Source organism: Scyliorhinus torazame, chromosome 14 (assembly GCF_047496885.1).
Source record: "Scyliorhinus torazame isolate Kashiwa2021f chromosome 14, sScyTor2.1, whole genome shotgun sequence".
Lineage (NCBI taxonomy): Eukaryota > Metazoa > Chordata > Chondrichthyes > Carcharhiniformes > Scyliorhinidae > Scyliorhinus > Scyliorhinus torazame.
In genome coordinates, this window is record NC_092720.1 from 195,640,182 (window position 1) to 195,660,514 (window position 20,333).

General features: G+C 49.1%; 1 long non-coding RNA gene across 1 annotated transcript; it reads right to left on the reverse strand.

Annotated features, from left to right (window-relative positions):
* Positions 1-829: 829 nt before the first annotated feature.
* LOC140389403 (uncharacterized) lies at positions 830-19,878 on the reverse strand. The gene is made up of 3 exons (XR_011934383.1): positions 19,854-19,878; positions 19,678-19,704; positions 830-856 (listed from the first exon to the last, which is right to left on the reverse strand). It is a non-coding gene; the product is annotated as an uncharacterized lncRNA (long non-coding RNA).
* Positions 19,879-20,333: the final 455 nt, after the last annotated feature.

A 20,333-nucleotide genomic window follows, 5' to 3' on the forward strand; every position in this document is an offset into this window, starting at 1 on the left:
ACCATCCATTCTCAGGATGTCACTGATCGCATTTCTCCGGAGGGCCTACGGAAGGCCTCCAAACGCATCACTCAGAACCTCACACAAAACATCAAAGTAATCTGTTCCCACAATCTATGTCGACCACAATTCTAAACTCATCATTTCAGCATTGCTTGACCATGAATCTTATTTATTCCATTCTCGACGACCCTTTTCCTTTTTCTGTCTCTTCCAAACGCACCAGTGCCTTTTGGCACTATTCCACTGTTCATCTCCTTGTCCCAGCAATTCCATGATTACCCAAGACATACAAGCCCTCTAACCATCCGACATCTAACAGAAAAGCTTATGCGCTTTTCGCTCTTTCCTCAAAGGGAGACCTGTCCATATCCACACTCCGTCTGGTTTAACTTATTCAAATGTTGAGCAACCGCCTTTGGCTCTACTCACTTGTTCTAAGTAAAACGATTCGCTCTGGAAGTCATTACAGGGCCTATCTATGCATGCCTTTGTTGTGGAATATTCTTTTTTCCACGTCTACGCCGAACCTATGTACAGAGTACATCAATGCCCCAGAAGGGTGGATGGAGGGAGGGACATTTGTGTAAATCCTGCACGATTTTTAAAAAATCTTTTTATTCTCATTTTCAACATTTTCAAACATCACCGGTACAGTTCAAGTATCCTGCATAATTTTACTTGCTTTTGGCTTCAATGAAATATAATTATACAATGCCATTTCCTGTGTGAGTTTGCAATTCCAGCCAGAAATCGCTATTCGTGTTGCTGTGGAAGCACAGAAGCAATATGGAGCATCGTTTTAATTCATTACATAAATTAATCTGACCTGTTTCCATAGCATGTGATGCAGCATCTGAAAATACAATGCAGTGTTACTCATATTCATAAGAATCAGTTGATCATTGATTCTCAGCGCTCACTCTGCTGAAGCAAACTTCAGTGAAACTGCAAGGACGGGATTTCCTCCCGGTTGTCAACCGCCCGAAACTCGCAGCAATGTAACGCTGGAGTGGGTCCAGTACAGCCTTGGCGTGGCCCCGGTATTGGGAGATACTTGTGGGGGGTGGGATGGTGCACGCCCTGGGATTGGAAGCCCATCCTTTCACCAACTGAGGCCGTCAAGTTTATATATACAAGGACGGAGCTGAGTCCCCACTCACAGCCCCTCCCCTCACCCCGTCATCTCCACACCCCCACACTCCATAATCAAAGGCCCCACCTACCTGACTAACTCACTCTTCCAACTTCTTCAATTGGACAGGATGTACAAAAGTCTGAAGACACCCACAAACAGAGTCAAAAACAGTTTCTTCCCGCTGTTGCAGGACTCTCTTATGGACTGATGGACTTATGGACTGATCTGATCTATTTACACATCTCCTCTACTGAGTAGTATTACACTCCTGTATGCTTCACCTGATGCCTGTAACTGTGTGTTTACATTGTATATTTTACGTTTACCCTATTATGTATTTTCTTTTCATGTATGGAATGATCTGTTTGTTTCACTGTATCTCGGTAAATATGACACTAAACAATCTAATTCAATCCAATCCAATCCACCTCATTCCAAAAATTAATGCCATGATTTTACTTCTTGTTACTCACTTGCTTTATGAATACTACTCCCCCATTCTGAGAAACATGATAATGTATGTATTGATGTTATTGATATTAAGCTGTGCTTAGAGTCTATTAAAATCTGTGTAGACAATTCTGGCAAAACATATTCGTTTGGAATTACAGTCATATAAACACAAGTATTGCAAAGAACAGAGACCGAGTATGCGACATAGCTTGCACGTCATCACAATTGTCCTCAAGTGGCTTGACAGCTCTGGGCAATGAAATTATTAATCGAAAAGTCATTTTTACAAGATTGCTTCGATTTTGCTTCAAAAGCGGTCACGCTTTTCTGCACCTTTATTAACACCAACGCACACCTGATGAAGGAGCTGCTCTCCGAAAGCTAGTGATTCCAAATAAACATGTTGGACTTTAACCTGGTGTTGTAGGAATGCTAAATGGCTGTGAACCAAGCAATATCGGCTGGGATAACTTGTCCGTGGAATCTTACCATGGTGGCAAGTTAAAAACCGCCACTCAAAAACATGTGCACCTGGGCAATATTCAGGTTTGAGATGAGAAGTGTGGTAAGCACCATTTATGCGACGCACATACATTTAATGACTGCTTGTGGCAGGTCTACAGAGATATGATCAGATCCATTAAGTATAGGATGGTTGTGTTCTGTCTCGTGCATGCTTCTTCCACTGTTCGGCATCTGTGTAGACCTGCGTTTCAACTTCACAACGTTTACACCTCACTTTAAGGTGTGCATCTGGCATCCTCTCCTAAACTCCTAATTGAAGCAGTTTTGTTCACATTAATGCTAATACTATTGAGAGATTATACCAGGCCATGAGCTTACTCATTGTAATACATTAGGTAATGCATTTTGGAAGGTCGAATGCAGGTAGAGAATATACAGTGAATGGTAGAGCCCTTAAGAGTATTGAAAGTCAGAGAGATCTAGGTGTGCAGGTCCACAGCTCACTGAAAGGGGCAATACAGGTGGAGAAGGTAGTCAAGAAGGCATATGGCATGCTTGCCTTCATTGGCCAGGGCATTGAGTATAAGAATTGGCAAGTCATGTTGCAGCTGTATAGAACCTTAGTTAGGCCACACTTGGAGTATTGTGTTCAATTCTGGTCGCCACACTACCAGAACGATGTGGAGGCTTTAGAGAGGGTGCAGAAGATATTTACCAGAATGTTGCCTGGTATCGAGGGCATTAGCTATGAGGAGCAGTTGAACAAACTCGGTTTGTTCTCACTGGAACAACGGAGGTTGAGGGGCAACCTGATAGAGATCTACAAAATTATGAGGGGCATAGACAGAGTGGATAGTCAGAGGCTTTTCCCCAGGGTAGAGGGGTCAATTACTAGGGGACATAGGTTTAAGGTGCGAGGGTCAAGGTTTAGAGGAGATGTACGAGGCAAGTTTTTTACACAAAGGGTAGTGGGTGCCTGGAACTCGCTGCTGGAGGAGGTGGTGGAAGCAGGGACGATAGTGACATTTAAGGAGCATCTTGACAAATACATGAATAGGATGGGAATAGAGGGATACGGACTCAGGAAGTGTAGAAGGTTGTAGTTTATTCGGGCAGCATGGTTGCATGGGCTGGAGGGCCGAATGGCCTGTTCCTGTGCTGTACTTTTCTTTGTTCTTTTTTCTTATTCTATTACTGTTGATGACTGCCCAAAGTGTGTCATTGGTGCTCAGTTTTCAGTTGCTAGGTCTGTTCTGAATCTATCGCAGACAGACCAATGAGAGTACCACACATCAAAATGAACCATCGAAGAACCAGAGAATTCCTTCAGTGCGGAAGGAGTCCATTCGCCCCATCAAGTCTGCACCGACCCACTGAAAGAGCACCCTACCTAGCTAAGTCCACTCTGGCGCCCTATCCTTGTAACCCCTAATCTGCACACCTTTTAGGCACTAAGGGGCAACTTAGCATGGCCCGCCCACCTAACATGCATATCTTTGGACTGTGGGAGGAAACTGGAGCACCCGGTGGAAACCCACGGGGAGAAAGTGCAAACTTCACAGTCACCTGAGACTGGAATTGAACCCGGATCCCTAGTGCTGTGAGGCAGCAGTGCTAACCACTGTGCCACGATACTGCCCTCGATCGAAATGGATGATATCTTCAGTGTGAAGATGCAATCATATCTCCCAAAGAACTGTCCTATCAATACTGATAATTCCAAATCCATCTGTGACAGTTGTCAACTTCTTGGGACACGATCATGAAAGTTAATCCTGCACTTTTTGTTCCCTCAACAGCTTCCCCAGGCCCAGTCTGACGGATGTCACCTCCAGGACTTTGCCTGTTTCATTCCTGCTGAGACACATTAAGTAATGGAAAGCCTCCTCCATACTCTGTACATACAGTGCTTCTACTCTGTACATACAGTGCTTCAACATGGAGTACTGATTGGTCAGCTGATGGATCGTGGCAAGTGTCAAGTTCTTTTCGCAGACTTATGTTGATGGAGATGTGCTGAGTGGATGCACAAAAGGTGGATTTCCTACTGAGAACTTGGATTTAGGCACTTTTTATTGAAAACAACCCGCTAGGACAGGATTTCACCCGAGCCAACAACGTCACAAGGAACGATACCAAGCAATAGCGGTTCCAGAGGCTGCAAGGAAACAAACAGTGGCAAAAGCCAGGAAAAGCTAATGACCAGGTCAGTGGACACTGAGACAAGGGAGTACTGGCAACATCAGAACGGGAATGGCCAGCCAGCCACACATGGGACTCCCCCTCACCACAAGGTGGATTAAGAAAGCTCCTCACCAAGTGAGCTCAAGGAGGAGATTCAAACCAAAATCAAGGCTGCGGTCAAGGTTGGGGTAGCAGAGGCTCTGGCCACAATGCAGTTAGCCCTGGGAAAGTAGAGAAACAACTCATGACGCAAGAGAGAACCATCAAGAAACTCAAAAGATCATCAACAGACCAGAGCGATCGATCGTCATCCTGTCCCGTTGCGTAACCGGGGGGCATCAGGCACCGAGAGAGCGAGAGAGAGGAGGAGGTGATGGGGCCCGTGGCGGTGATTCCTGCAGGGGAGGTGCCGAAACGCCACAGCACCTCGGACTCCCCCCGCCCCAACCTGTCCCTGGTGCATCTGGTGGGTAGTGGCCAGAACATGATGGCACCATGCCACCTGGACACATGAGCAGCAGCTTGGCCTATCCAGGCCCGGTCACCACAGAAGGCGGCCGCCAACTGGGACCCAGGTCACAGGGCGGGAATCACAGTAGGCCGCCTCCACTCCTGCTGTACCATCTGGGGATCCACCAAGAATTAGCATTAGAGACCGTATGGCCATTAGGTTAGACACCAGTTAAGGTGCAGGGCACAGTTTATTGATAGGGGCTAGGGTAAAAATCTGCATATATGTTGTCACATTAAACACCTATTCACAACGTTACAACCTGCCTCGGTGCTCTGTCAGATTGGCTCGAAGGGCGGGCTGGTCTTAGCTGGCCAGAGAAGGGGTGCCGGTGGGGGGGGGGGGAGAAAGGGTGTGGAAAACGGACAGCTGTTGTGGGTTGCCTGGGCTCCTCACCCTCCCCACCCCTGACAGTCCCCAGCACTGCCATCCAAGGTATTCGATGGCACCATGTGATGGAATGGCCAGTTCACATGCAGAGATCACCCAGGTGGACGGTGGAAAGTGCTACCGTGGACATTGCCAAGCAATGCGAAGCACCAGATCTCAATGCAGAGCTGGTTGTCATCATCCTCCATCCCATGGACCAGAGCCACTGTTACTGCCAACCCAGGGCCCGCACGCCTTAATGTGGCTGGCATGTGTCACTGAGTGGCTTGCAGGCGGGAGGAGGCTGGGGGAGTAGGGGTGTGTGGGATGCGGTGTCCGTGCCCCTGGCCAGTTTCCCCTTCCCATAGTAGATGAGCCTGGAAGTGATCAGAGCGTCCCATGCACATTCACCCTGGCACATACGTCATGCAGTCTAGGCCTCATGTCCTGCCCATCCCCACCCTCCCGCATCCTCCACATTGGAGGAGGCCTGGCATTCATCCTCCTCCTCTAGCACATCGCCCCGCTGCTGTGCGATGTTGTGGAGGACGCAGCAGGCCACCATGATGCGGGCGATCCTCTCAACTTCATACTGGAGGGGCCCCTCCAGCGAGGCCCAATCAGCTGAACTGCATCTTCAGGAGGCTGAAGCACTGCTCGATCATGCTTCTGGTTGCTGCATGGGCATTGTAGTAGCGGGTGTCCATGGCAGTCTGTGGCCTCTAGATAGGTGTAATCAGCCACGACCACTGTGGATAAATCCTGTCGCCCATGAGCCAACATCCCAGCTGGTGGAGGGGTCGGGTGGTGGTGGTGGGGGGATGGGGGAGAGTTGAGGGGCGAGTTGGGGGGGTTCTCGAGCATGTCAGGAACAGTCGAATGTGCCAGGGTGAAGGCATCATTTGCACTTCCCAGGTATCAGGCGCAGACATGCACAATGCACAGCTGATGGTCACATATCATCAAGTGGAACCCCTTTCGGTTGATGTCATCTGCAGGTGCTCGTAAGGGGACATGCATCCTGTCAATCACCCCCTGGACCTGTGGCATGTCGGCAATGGCGGAGCACCTCGAGCATCCTGATGAGTTCAGTCCACATTGAAATGGATGTATTGATCTGACTGGGCATAAAGGGTTTTCGTGATGGCGCGGATGCACCTGTGCATCTCGGTCTGTGAAATCCCGGACAGGTCCCCACTCGGCACCTGGAAGGGCCCCATCGCATGGAAGTTTAAGGGATCCATTACTTTGATGGCCACTGGGAAGAGGTGTCCTTCCCCATACCCCTGCTGTGCCAGTCATGCTATGATCTGGTAGATATGTTGCACTGACTCCCTCCTCAGCCCGAGTCTTCAACTGCCGGTCCGGCAGGTTCTCGAATGAAAGGTGCCACCTCACAAGGCCTCATGCGGTGCCTCCTTTGCAGGTTCTCAGCTTGTTGGGCGGCCGGTTCTCCATCCTGAACGGCTGCCTCGTATTCCTCTGGGCATGGTCTGCTACTGCATGCTCCACTGCTACATGCTCCACTGCAGCCCGCTCCGCTGCTGCAGCTTCCTCCTCCTCGAGCAACTCCAGCTCATACAGCTGTAGGGAACCCCCCAGGGCTGTGACAACTAGGAGGAAGGCCACCATTTCTGGTTGTATTCAATATCCATTGTCTGCAGGGGGTGAAAGGCCGACAAGTTAGCAGAGCACATACCCAGTGTCCAACCAGGCCCACCGGGCTACATGGTGGCCTCTGTTGGCACTGCAGACTCTGTCCCTGCATGACCTCCCCATCCCCACCATTGCCCAGCACTGTGGGGGCCTCTGGCCCTGGCGCCCATCCCTGCTGCCAGGAGTACCGTTGGCTGCTGCTGCTCTTGCCAGTGGTATTCTCCGCAGCCCCTATCCAGCACCCCTGTAGGTTCTATACTGGCTGTTGCCCTTGAGTGGGCTGCGTGATGCACCACCGATGGGCGGTGGCCAGGGGGCGGGGACGGTTGTGGTATGGCGAAGGGTGGGGGGGACCCATGTGGCCAGTGTCACTCTGCAGAATCAGGGGCCAAGGTGGGTGGTTAGTGGGGTACAGAGCAAAATGGCTGCCTTGCAGGCCACAATAATGGCAGTTCATGAATGGACACTGCCTCAGCCACATGGGGGATCATCACGGCCACAGGGCCTGTTCTCTGGTCACCTACCCCCTCTGCGCCGCCCTGGCAGGGCGTCTCCCCACCTCAGCAAGCCCGGCCAGTGTCCAGCCTGGCAGCCTACGGTAGCGTTTCTCAATGTCCTACTTCCTCTCTCTCTCTCATCAGCCACAAAGTCAGTTTCACGACTTTTAAAAGCACAAGTGAACCGCGCCATCTGGAACTCGGCCCATCGGAGGCAGAGAATTGCGATCATAGAATCATGGCATTTACAGTACCGAAGGAGGCCATTAGGCCCATCGAGTCTGCACTGGCCCTTGGAAAGAGCACCCTACATAAGCCCACGCCTCCACCCAACCCAGTAACCCACCTAATCCTTTTGGACACTAAGGACAGTTTATCATAGCCAGTCCACCTAACCTGCACATCTTGGGACTGTGGGAGGAAACCAGAGCACCCGCTGACATGGGGAGAATGTGCAGGCTCCGCACAGACGTTGACTTTAGCCGGGAATCGAACCTGGGACCCTGGAGTTGTGAAGCAACTGTGCTAACCACTGTGCTACCCTGCGGTGGCCCCGGAGAATACTAAGATCAGGCCTGCTCATGATATGCAAATAATGCTTACTGTACCTGGGTTCCGGACCGCCTTGACGCCGCTTTCAAGGTAATGGAGAATTGCGATTTGGCGTCAAATCGGCACCCGTCGCAATTTCAACAGTGGAACGGATCCTCCGTCCAATCACGTTACCCAGTTTTGGTGTCAGCCAATAGATAATCCAGCCTATTGTCTTTCATACAGAACATTAGTGAACCACATATTTGGTAATAAAATAAATGACAGTTTCAGGACACCATGATTGGAGCTAGCTTTTAATGCATTTTTTAGTTAATTGGATTTCATAGAGCATAGAACATAGAACAATACAGCGCAGTACAGGCCCTTCGGCCCACGATGTTGCACCAAAACAAAAGCCATCTAACCTACACTATGCCATTATCAATTCCATTGCTTTTGAGATGCGATTTGTGGTCATCTTTCCAAAAATCAGCCAGTGCCTCCAGTACTATCCCAGTTACATTACTATTCTTAACTATGCTCTTATTTGAACTGGATTCCAACAATTCCAGCAATAAAATTGGCCATTGTATTTTTACTCATGCATTGCATGTTGCATCAGTGAGTACATACCGTCGTTTCCCTTCATTTTTTCACTAGCTTCACTGGGTCTACTTAGAAATTGATAGGATTTATCTCCATGTCTTTATGTTCTACATACCCTAGAGCTTTGTCCAGCTAAATTATTTTCCTATTCCTTGTGTTTATTTCCAATCTGTGTGACTTCCATCATCTTCCTATCCAATTGCAGTTCTCCAGCGTCTGCCTGTTCTATATATCTGGGGCGAGATTCTCTGACCCCCGCCGGGTCGGAGAATCGCCGGGGGCTGGCGTGAATCCCGCCCCCGGCGGTTGCCGAATTCTCCGGCACCGGATATTTGGCGGGGGCGGGAATCGCGCCGGTTGGCGGGCCCCACCCCCCCCCCCCCGCGATTCTCCGGCCCGGATGGGCCGAGGTCCCGCTGCTAAAATGCCTGTCCCGCCGGCGTAGATTAAACCGCCTACCTTACCGGCGGGACAAGGCGCCGCGGGCGGGCTCCGGGGTCCTGGGGGGGGGCACGGGGCGATCTGGTCGCAGGGGGTGCCCCCACAGTGGCCTGGCCCGCGATCGGGGCCCATCGATCCGCGGGCAGGCCTGTGCCGTGGGGGCACTCTTTTCCTTCCGCCTTCGCCACGGTCTCCACCATGGTGGAGGCGGAAGAGACTCCCTCCACTGCGCATGCACGGGAATGCCGTCAGTGGCCGCTAATGCCCCCATGCATGCGCCGCCCGGAGATGTCATTTCCGCGCCAGCTGGCGGGGCACCAAAAGCCTCTTCCGCCAGCTGGCGGGGCGGAAATTCGTCCGGCGCGGGCCTAGCCCCTTAAGGTTGGGGCTCAGCCCCCCAAGAAGCAGAGCATTCCGCACCTTCGGAGCGGCGCGATGCCCGACTGATTTGCGCCGTTTTGGGCGCCAGTCGGCGGACATCGTGCCGATACCGGAGAATTTCGCCCCTGTTCTTTTTTCCTGGAGTCCTTTTGTCAAGGAGACACAGCCTTGCATTTTACATTCTCTGAATAGTTTGATATGTCTAATTCTACATGGCAAAGACAAATGCACCGAAAGCCACAAAGAAACAGTGATAGCTACTAGTTTTGATTCTTTCTTAATTTCCCATCAAGCTTTGCTCGACACTTCACCCGAAATCTTAAATAAATTGAGTTTCAGTAGCAACTGCCTTCCAGGTGACTTATGATCAACCTTCTGAAAATTGGAAGAAAAAGGAGCAGAATTTTTGAGCAGCGGAAGGAATTGGAGAACAAGGGTGGGATTCTCCGCTTGCCGATGGTGATTTTGTAATCGCCGATCGGGCGGGAAACCCCTTTTACAACAGAATCGGGGGCAGCTTTTTCAGATGCTCCACCCCCTCCAAAACGGCGTCACCAAGGAGTAAGGCGCATGCAATTGAGACGGTCTCAGGATGTTACCTGAAGGTCCTCCCCCGATGCTCCACCCCCATGGGCCAAGTTCCCAACCGCGCGGGGCACATGTGGTCTCAGCAGTCGGGAACCCGGTGTGGCGGCTGGGGAACAGTCGGGCGGGAGCCATGCCGCTGGCCAGGGGGGCTTCGTCGAGGGCTGGGGAGACTGGTGTGGGATGGCCCGGGGCTGGTAAGGGAGTGTCTAGGGGTCCGTATTTGGCAGGTCAGGTCTGTGCACGGCCGGCACCATGTTGTACGCCGAGACCGCTGCAAGTCATCGCAGTGCGCATGCGCGGCCACGGACCTGGCAATTATCCAGCTGTTTCTATCGGGAAGGCCGTGCATTTCACGTGGCACAACTGCTAGCCCATCACTGGTTGGAGGATTGGTGCTGAGGCCTTGCCGATTTTTCCCAAGTAAAACGCCACAGATCCTCCGGACATAGCCCCAAATCTCTATTTCACTTTTTCACCAGTTTTGATCCGACCCAAACTTCAGAGAAACGGCATTTGTTTCAAAAGGTCGAGTTCCTGCAGTGTCAATCCTGTCCAGTTGAGGAGCTGGTGGCATCGTGGCTATGTTACTGGAATAGTAATTTACAGAGAAGAGTGTTCACGTGGCCTCCTGAGGGGAGCTGGGGATGAACTCCGGGCCGAATTTGAGAACTAACTGCCATGCCTTCACAATCTCCATTTGAAGGTTGAGTGCTTTGAGTTTGACGGAGAACATTGTATCCTGTCTTCACGCCCTGAGGTCAGTAAGAGACCCCGACCACTGGCCTTACTTTGTCCTGACAGTGTTCATCAAAAATATTGGAGACCCCCAGAACATGACAGGTCTTTTTCACCCACCAGAACCTAGGGTTTTTTTACCAAGGATGAAGATAGAACATAGAACATAGAACATAGAAAAATACAGCACAGAACAGGCCGTTCGGCCCACGATGTTGTGCCGAACCTTTGTCCTCGATTAATCATAGATTATCATTGAATTGACAGTGCAGAAGGAGGCCATTCGGCCCTTTGAGTCTGCACCGGCTCTTGGGAAGAGCACCCTACCCAAACTCAACACCTCCACCCAACACCAAGGGCAATTTGGACATTAAGGGCAATTTATCATTGGCCAATTCACCTAACCCGCACATCTTTGGACTGTGGGAGGAAACCGGAGCACCCGGAGGAAACCCACGCAGACACGGGGAGGACGTGCAGACACCGCACAGACAATGACCCAATCCGGAATCGAACCTGGGACCATGGAGCTGTGAAGCAATTGTGCTATGCACAATGCTACCGTGCTGCCCTTAAGAACAAATAAATCTACACTATATCATTTTACCGTAATCCATGTACCTATCCAATAGCTGCTTGAAGGTCCCTAATGTTTCCGACTCAACTACTTCCACAGGCAGTGCATTCCATGCCCCCACTACTCTCTGGGTAAACAACCTACCTCTGATATCCCTCCTATATCTTCCACCTTTCACCTTAAATTTATGTCCCCTTGTAATGGTGTGTTCCACCCGGGGAAAAAGTCTCTGACTGTCTACTCTATCTGTTCCCCTGATCATCTTATAAACCTCTATCAAGTCGCCCCTCATCCTTCTCCGCTCCAATGAGAAAAGGCCTAGCACCCTCAACCTTTCCTCGTAAGACCTACTCTCCATTCCAGGCAACATCCTGGTAAATCTTCTTTGCACCTTTTCCAGAGCTTCCACATCCTTCCTAAAATGAGGCGACCAGAACTGTACACGGTACTCCAAATGTGGCCTTACCAAAGTTTTGTACAGCTGCATCATCACCTCACGGCTCTTAAATTCAATCCCTCTGTTAATGAACGCGAGCACACCATAGGCCTTCTTCACAGCTCTATCCACTTGAATGGCAACTTTCAAAGATGTATGAACATAGACCCCAAGATCTCTCTGCTCCTCCACATTGCCAAGAACTCTACCGTTAACCCTGTATTCCGCATTCATATTTGTCCTTCCAAAATGGACAACCTCACACTTTTCAGGGTTAAACTCCATCTGCCACTTCTCAGCCCAGCTCTGCATCCTATCTATGTCTCTTTGCAGCCGACAACAGCCCTCCTTACTATCCACAACTCCACCAATCTTTGTATCGTCTACAAATTTACTGACCCACCCTTCAACTCCCTCATCCAAGTCATTAATGAAAATCACAAACAGCAGAGGACCCAGAACTGATCCCTGCGGTACGCCACTGGTAACTGGGATCCAGGCTGAATATTTGCCATCCACCACCACTCTCTGACTTCTATCGGTTAGCCAGTTCGTTATCCAACTGGCCAAATTTCCCACTATCCCATGCCTCCTTACTTTCTGCATAAGCCTACCATGGGGAACTTTATCAAATGCCTTACTAAAATCCATGTACACTACATCCACTGCTTTACCTTCATCCACATGCTTGGTCACCTCCTCAAAGAATTCAATAAGATTTGTTAGGCAAGACCTACCCCTCACAAATCCGTGCTGACTATCCCTAATCAAGCAGTGTCTTTCCAGATGCTCAGAAATCCTATCCTTCAGTACCCTTTCCATTACTTTGCCTACCACCGAAGTAAGACTAACTGGCCTGTAATTCCCAGGGTTATCCCTAGTTCCTTTTTTGAACAGTGGCACGACATTCGCCACTCTCCAATCCCCTGGTACCACCCCTGTTGACAGTGAGGATGAAAAGATAATTGCCAACGGCTCTGCAATTTCATCTCTTGCTTCCCATAGAATCCTTGGATATATCCCGTCAGGCCCGGGGGACTTGTCTATCCTCAAGTTTTTCAAAATGCCCAACACATCTTCCTTCCTAACAAGTATTTCCTCGAGCTTACCAATCTGTTTCACACTGTCCTCTCCAACAATATCGCCCCTCTCATTTGTAAATACAGAAGAAAAGTACTCATTCAAGACCTCTCCTATCTCTTCAGACTCAATACACAATCTCCCGCTATTGTCCTTGATTGGACCTACCCTCGCTCTAGTCATTCTCATATTTCTCACATATGTGTAAAAGGCCTTGGGGTTTTCCTTGATCCTACCCGCCAAAGATTGTTCATGCCCTCTCTTAGCTCTCCTAATCCCTTTCTTCAGTTCCCTCCTGGCTATCTTGTATCCCTCCAATGCCCTGTCTGAACCTTGTTTCCTCAGCCTTACATAAGTCACCTTTTTCCTCTTAACAAGACATTCAACCTCTCTTGTCAACCATGGTTCCCTCACTCGACCATCTCTTCCCTGCCTGACAGGGACATACATATCAAGGACACGTAGCACCTGTTCCTTGAACAAGTTCCACATTTCACTTGTGTCCTTCCCTGCCAGCCTATGTTCCCAACTTATGCACTTCAATTCTTGTCTGACAACATCGTATTTACCCTTCCCCCAATTGTAAACCTTGCCCTGTTGCACGTACCTATCCCTCTCCATTACTAAAGTGAAAGTCACAGAATTGTGGTCACTATCTCCAAAATGCTCCCCCACTAACAAATCTATCACTTGCCCTGGTTCATTACCAAGTACTAAATCCAATATTGCCCCTCCTCTGGTCGGACAACCTACATACTGTGTTAGAAAAGCTTCCTGGACACACTGCACAAACACCACCCCATCCAAACTATTTGATCTAAAGAGTTTCCACTCAATATTTGGGAAGTTAAAGTCACCCATGACTACTACCCTGTGACTTCTGCACCTTTCCAAAATCTGTTTCCCAATCTGTTCCTCCACATCTCTGCTACTATTGGGGGGCCTATAGAAAACTCCTAACAAGGTGACTGCGCCTTTCCTATTTCTGACTTCAACCCATACTACCTCAATAGGGTGATACTCCTCGAACTTCCTTTCTGCAGCTGTTATACTATCTCTAATTAATAATGCCACCCCCCCACCTCTTTTACCACCCTCCCTAATCTTATTGAAACATCTGTAACCAGGGACCTCCAACAACCATTTCTGCCCCTCTTCTATCCAAGTTTCCGTGATGGCCACCACATCGTAGTCCCAAGTACCGATCCATGCCTTAAGTTCACCCACCTTATTCCTGATGCTTCTTGCGTTGAAGTATACACACTTCAACCCATCTCCGTGCCTGCGAATACTCTCCTTTGTCAGTGTTCCCTTTCCCACTGCCTCATTACACGCTTTGGCGTCCTGAATATCGGACGGAATATGACGGAAGTGCAGGGGCTTCACTGAAACTGAGGATGGCTGTCATGGCTGTGGCCTTTCCAAGCTTGGTAGATGGTTATATTACAATGAACAAAGTGACTGATTTGCCCAGTTCCTTAAAGAATGCCTTCAGTAAAAAGACCGGCAGGCACTGAAAAGGAAACAGAAATCGCGGTAACTCATTCATTTTAATCATCTGACCTGCCAGTGACAGAGGGAGGTTGTCCCACCTCGCCAAGTCCGCTTTCACCCTCCCACCAAGCTAGTAAAATTGTACTTGCGGAGCCCTCCCCAGTCCCACGCCACCTGCACCCCCAAGTACCTGCAGTGGGTTGCCGCCCTACAAAATGACAGCCCTCCCGCTCGTGCCCCTACGCCCAGCTGGGACACCACAAAGTATTCACTCTTTTCCAGGTTCAATTTATATACTCAAAAAGATCCAAACCTTTGGAGAAGTTCCATTATGTTTCCACCGTCGTACTCGGCTCTGTTTTACAAAACAATAAGTAGTCCAAGTACAGAGATACCTCATGTTCTACGCCCCCCATCATCCCCATACTATTCCCTTCCACAATTCCGAGCTCCATAAAGCAATGGCCAAAGGCTCTGTGATAATGCAAATTGCAGAGGGGACATAGGACACCCCTGCCTTGACACCCGGTGCAGAGCAAAGTACCCTGATATCATGCTGTTTGTGCGGACACTCGCCATCGGTTCCTTATCTAATAGCTGTACCCGCTCTGTAAATCTCGGGCCAATCCCGAAGCTCTGAAGAATCGTGATCAACTATCCCCACTCTACTCGATCAAATGACTTTTTCGTATCTCGCACAACCACCACCTCCGTCTCCTTTACCTCAGTCGGCGTCATGATTACATTTAATAACCTCCTTTTATTTGAATATAGCTGCCTTCCGGTCCTCCCCTATCACCTTCGGAAGGCACCCCTCCAACATACCCACCAGTACCTCCGCCAGTATCTTGGCATCAACATTCAGGAGTGATATAGGCCCACACAATCCATACTCCTTTGGGTCCTTATCTTTCTTTAACAGCAGGAAGATTGAGACCTGCATCAATGACTGTGGTAGCTCCCCCTTCCCTATCGCCTCCTCGAACATCCCCACTGTCAGTGGCGCCAAGTTGCCTTTAAATTTATTTTAATACTCCACTGGAAACCCATCTGGCCCTGCTACCTTCCCCAATTTCATCCTCCTAATTGCTTCCTTTACCTCCTATTTCCCTATCAACCTCTCTAGTCTGGCCCTATCTTCCTCCTCTAGCCTCGGATACTCCAATCCATCCAGGAACTCCCGCATCCCCTATCCTCCCCCGGTGGCTCCAACCTATGCAAATTTTCATAGAACTCCTGAAACACCTTGTTAATCTGGTCAGGGCCCCCTCATATCCTGCACATGGACTATTTCCGAAGTTGGCCTGCCAGCATTCCTGCTCATATTCGTAGATCGCTCCCTTTGCCCACCTCAGTTGGCATACCACCTTCCCCGTGGACAACGGAGCAAAGCTAGCCTGAAACTCGCTCCTTCTGTCCAACAAAGCGAGATCTACATCCCTCATGTACCTCCTGTCCACCTCCTAACATTTCTCCATCAGCCTTTGACGCTCTATCCTTTCCTCTTTGTTCACCTTGGCCTCCCCCCTCACTACCGCCTTCAGAGCCTCCCATATCACTGCCTGCGATACTTCCCTTGTACAGTTAAGCCCACGTACTCAGCAATCTTCCCAATCCTCTCACAGAAACTTCAGTCCCCCATCAACCCCACATCCATTCTCCACCCCAGTCTCTGCCCTACCCTCTTCTCCAGGACGATGTCCACTCAATGTGAAGCATGAGCCGAGATCGCTCTCGCCAAATACTCTGATTCCCTAACCCCGCCAACAATGCCTTCCCTACTACGAAAAAGTCTACCCTCACATAAACCCTATGAACTGAGGAGAAAAACAGCTCCCTTGGGTGTGAGAACCTCCACGGGTCCACGGATTCACTCCCCACACACTTGCCAATGCCACAGACCTCCCCTCCAATGTCCCTGTTACTATCACGTATCTGCCCCCCTGGTCCGCCACCACCTTCTCCATCTGGAACCTCAATCTCTTACGCTCCAGAACCGTTACCCCACCCCCGCACCTTATTGTTGAACCCCAAATGGAATAGAGACTTTCCTGAGTCTGGTATTTCACCTTCAGATGAGGCTCCTATAGCATGACAACATCAGCCTTTAATCATTTTAGGTGCGCAAACACCCACAACCTCTTCACTGGTCCCCCCAAACCCCTCAGGTTCCATGTAATTATCCTGACCACGGTGTCTCTCAAGCCCCCCTCCCCAGTCCCTCCTATCTGCCATTATCACAACTCTGGGACCTCCCCCCTAGGCCTGGCCTGCCCCTTCCCTTTGTTGCCATCGAACCACTCCCTCCCTCCCCACATCCACTTCTTCTCAAAAATACCTCACCCAGTATCGGTCCGTTCCTCCCACCTTTCACACTTCCTAGGCTCATCGAAACCTGTTTGACCAGGCTCCAATGACCGTAGCCCCTCCCCACCACACTCCCATTCACTAGCCAGATTGAGCTGGCTGCTGTGGAACCCACCTGCCCAGGCCTCCCACCCCTCCAATTCCCTCGCCAGTAGATAGTGTCAGGAAAACAAAGAAATCCCCTTCAAACAAACAAACCCAGTGCAAACACACAAACCCCAGAAAACCACCATTGCAAAGAATCCCAACTCCTATCGTATCCAAATAGACAACTTCACTCATTCAACACATCACAACATGAAATAAAAACTAGAGTTATATACAATCTTTCATCCCCCCTACCCTTAGTCCAAGACTAATCCTCAGTCCCATGTCTCACTTCTGCCGCAGTCCTTCTGCTTTCACAAACACCTCCGCCACTTTCCACCGACACAAAGTAAAAGTCTTTGGAGTTGTTGGTCACCCTCAACTTAGTTGGCTACACTGCGCTGAACCGCACCACTGTTACACAGTTCCATCTTCACTCAGCTGAAGGCTGCTTGCCTCCTCGCCAACTCCACGGTTAAGTCCTGGAATATACGTATACCAGCTCCAGCCCGCTGCACCTCACAAGGTACCTTTGGAAACAAATAATCACTGCTCATGGTGGCTCATTCACTTCAGTTTAGGCCTCAATGACCGATGAGCCTGATACAGTTCATACTGGGAGTGGCCTTCCCCATCCCCCAACAGCTCCGGCAACATCTTGGCAAAGTACTCAGTCGGCCTCGGGCCCTCCATCCCTTCGGGCAGGCCCACGATCTTCAAATTTTGCTGCCTCGATCTGTTTCCCTGTGCTCCACTTTCACTCTCAGATCTTTGTTGGCCTCCACCATCCCTGCAGTTCCTCACCCATCCAGGTGAGCCGATCGCTGTGCTGGGACAAGGCCTCCTCCATTCCCTTCAGTTTCTCACCCTGCTCCTGCACCTCGGCCGTTGTCCTCAACACCGCCGCCTTCACTAGAGCAATCGCCTTCCCCACCAGTATCTTCATTGCCTTCATCGCCTCATGTGCTTTGCAAATTGCTTTTCAAACTCCTTGATCATCTTTATGCCGTGAACAGTGCAGCCACACTCAGTGACCCAGCCTCCACCATCTTTCCAGTTGCAGAGCTGACCCTTTCACTTGACGGTGCACCTTAACTCACCCCTTCTTCACAGTGGCTTTCTTTTGGTTCTTGGACATCCCTTCCTTCCTTATGTCTTCCTGCACTCATTTGTTAAAAAATTGCCCCAGGGACTGGGCATCAAGTTCTAACAAATCAAGCGTCGCGAAGGAACCACCCAACGTGCGACTTCTTCCTACATGCCGCCACCGGACGTCCAATAGGGCTCTGTCCTGACCCTCATGCTGCACCATGTGGCAGATGCGGGATAACTGACGATCAGTCAGGATACACCCGCGGATGTGGGATGCTGTGATGCCAACAAGTCCATAAACTGAAGGGTTGCAATGACCTTGTGGTCAGCCGCTGGTGTAGGTGGCTTGGTCAGTCGGTGAAGACAGCTTAACGCATCAGCATGGGGTATCTTGGTCCCAGAGCAGTGCTCTGGAATATAGTCATATGTTGCAAGCAGCAATGTCCATCGCTGGATGCGTGTGGAAGCAATGGAGGAATTGCTCGAACTACCTTGAAGAGCCCTCAGAGGAGCTTATGCTCCTTGAGAATGCTGAAGCGATGCCCGTAGACATATTGATGAACTTTCTTGACCCCGAACACAACAGTCAAACCCTTCTTCTTGATCTGAGCATATCGCTTCTCTGTTACGGCAAATGTTCTCGAGGTGACGGCAATGGGATGTTCGGATCCGTCGTCTATCGTGTGGGACAACGTTCATATTCCGGGGAGGTCATGGAAAATCATATTGTCCTGATCCTGCGTCCTCCATTGGGGTTGCAACAATTAGAAAAAATAAGTATTGCAATAAGTCTGCTTTTAAATAACTAAAAGGCACCGCACATTTGAATAATTACAGTGGTAAACAGCACCAAATTGCACAAAGTAACATTTTGAAAGTTTCATTGGTACAGTTTCACGTATTCAAAATATTAATTTTAAGAGAATAAATGAAAGGCCAGCAAATATTGTCCCTGTGTCTGCGTGGGTTTCCTCCGGGTGCTCCGGTTTCCTTCCTCACCTCAAAGCTGTGCAGGTAAGTGGATTGACCATACTCAAGTGCCCCTTAGTATTCAAAGCTGTGTAGTTCAGGTGGGCTTATGGGGATCGAGTGCAGGAGTCAGACTCCATTGGGCTCTCTTTCAGAGGGTTGGTGCAGACTCGATGGATTGAATGGCCTGCTTCTGCACTGTAGTAATTCTATGGTTCTAAGACTCATACAATCTGAGGGCTTTGTCAGGTGTGTTGTGGCAGGTTTCCGGCCCGATTGCAAAAAAAGCGATGTGAATTTCTCTTAACTAGAACCACCAAGTTAACATTTAACTCTGAATCAATATAGCTGATGCAAAACGTATTTCTCAGAAGGGCTGAGGGGAGGGTGGACGGGGCGGTACTCTCCTTACCTGAACCCTGACGTCGACTGAATTCTCAGGTTCAAAAAAACAATTTGGTCCAATTGAATCGTTTTATTTAAACTTAACTGTCATGCAAGCTACTATTAACGGAAATATTTCACTGGTGTTTGGCTGTAAATAGAATTATTGTTCTCAACTGTGCAGAATACCTTCATGCTGTATCAAGAAAAAATAATGCCAAACTCACAGCATCATTCTGCACAGACTTATCTTACTGGAACAGGCATAACAGTAACTAAGAACTACAGATTTCCATTCTTTCTGCCAACTAATTTTCAACTGGAATCCCCTTTGTTAGCAACCCTCACTCTGCAGTTTCATTCACCAATTTTCACAGTACACATTCGCAAATCTCATTCTTTGCCCCCTTCAACGTATGCATCACAGAGAAATCTGAAATGTCATACCAACGCACTGGAGGTCCACAAACAAAATTCGGGGCAACAATATATTCGTTCATGGAGGGAAGCACGTCAAAGGCAAATAAGTGGTTGGGTGTGTGCGGAAAATGCAGGCAAGATTCTTTCTGAATGGAGACAGAGCCGTTTCTATAAACTCTGAGAACGTAATAGAAACATAATCAATGTATCTACCTTCTTCGCTCCCTTTGAGCTTCTCTTCTGCAACAATGGATGAATTTCCAGTTATTTAATTTGAAGGAAATTTCAAGAAATTAAAAGGAATGGCCAAAGTACTGGGATATCGTTTAGATGCGAATCGCACTGTGGCGCTTTTACTGCAACCGATGAAATATTACATTAACTCTTACCTGACATTTCAATTCTACGTTTGACTTCTAAAAGAAATCAAATGAACTAATTAATAATGACAGGTATCACCCTCATGATATAATGACAGCGATGATGATACAATACTGACGAATACAGAATTTGAGTAATTTGAGGATTGAAATGTTTTAACTGTACAACTCTAACTGAAGAAAACTAGTCATTTTAAAGCTATAATTCCAAACCATTTCCACTACTCATGGGTTGTCCTTGACCCAACTTGAATCGTGTTAATTAATTATCAGTGATTGATTAGAGCATAAGCCCATAAGAGATAGGAGCAGAATTAGGCCTCTTGGCCCATCAAATCTGCTCCACCATTCAATCATTGCTGCTATTTTCTCTTCCCCATTCTCCTGCCTTCTCCCCATAACCCCGATCCCCTTATTAATCAAGAACCTTGCAGAGATTGCCAGACCATCGACGTAGGTACCACCAATACACGTGAGAACACAACCCAC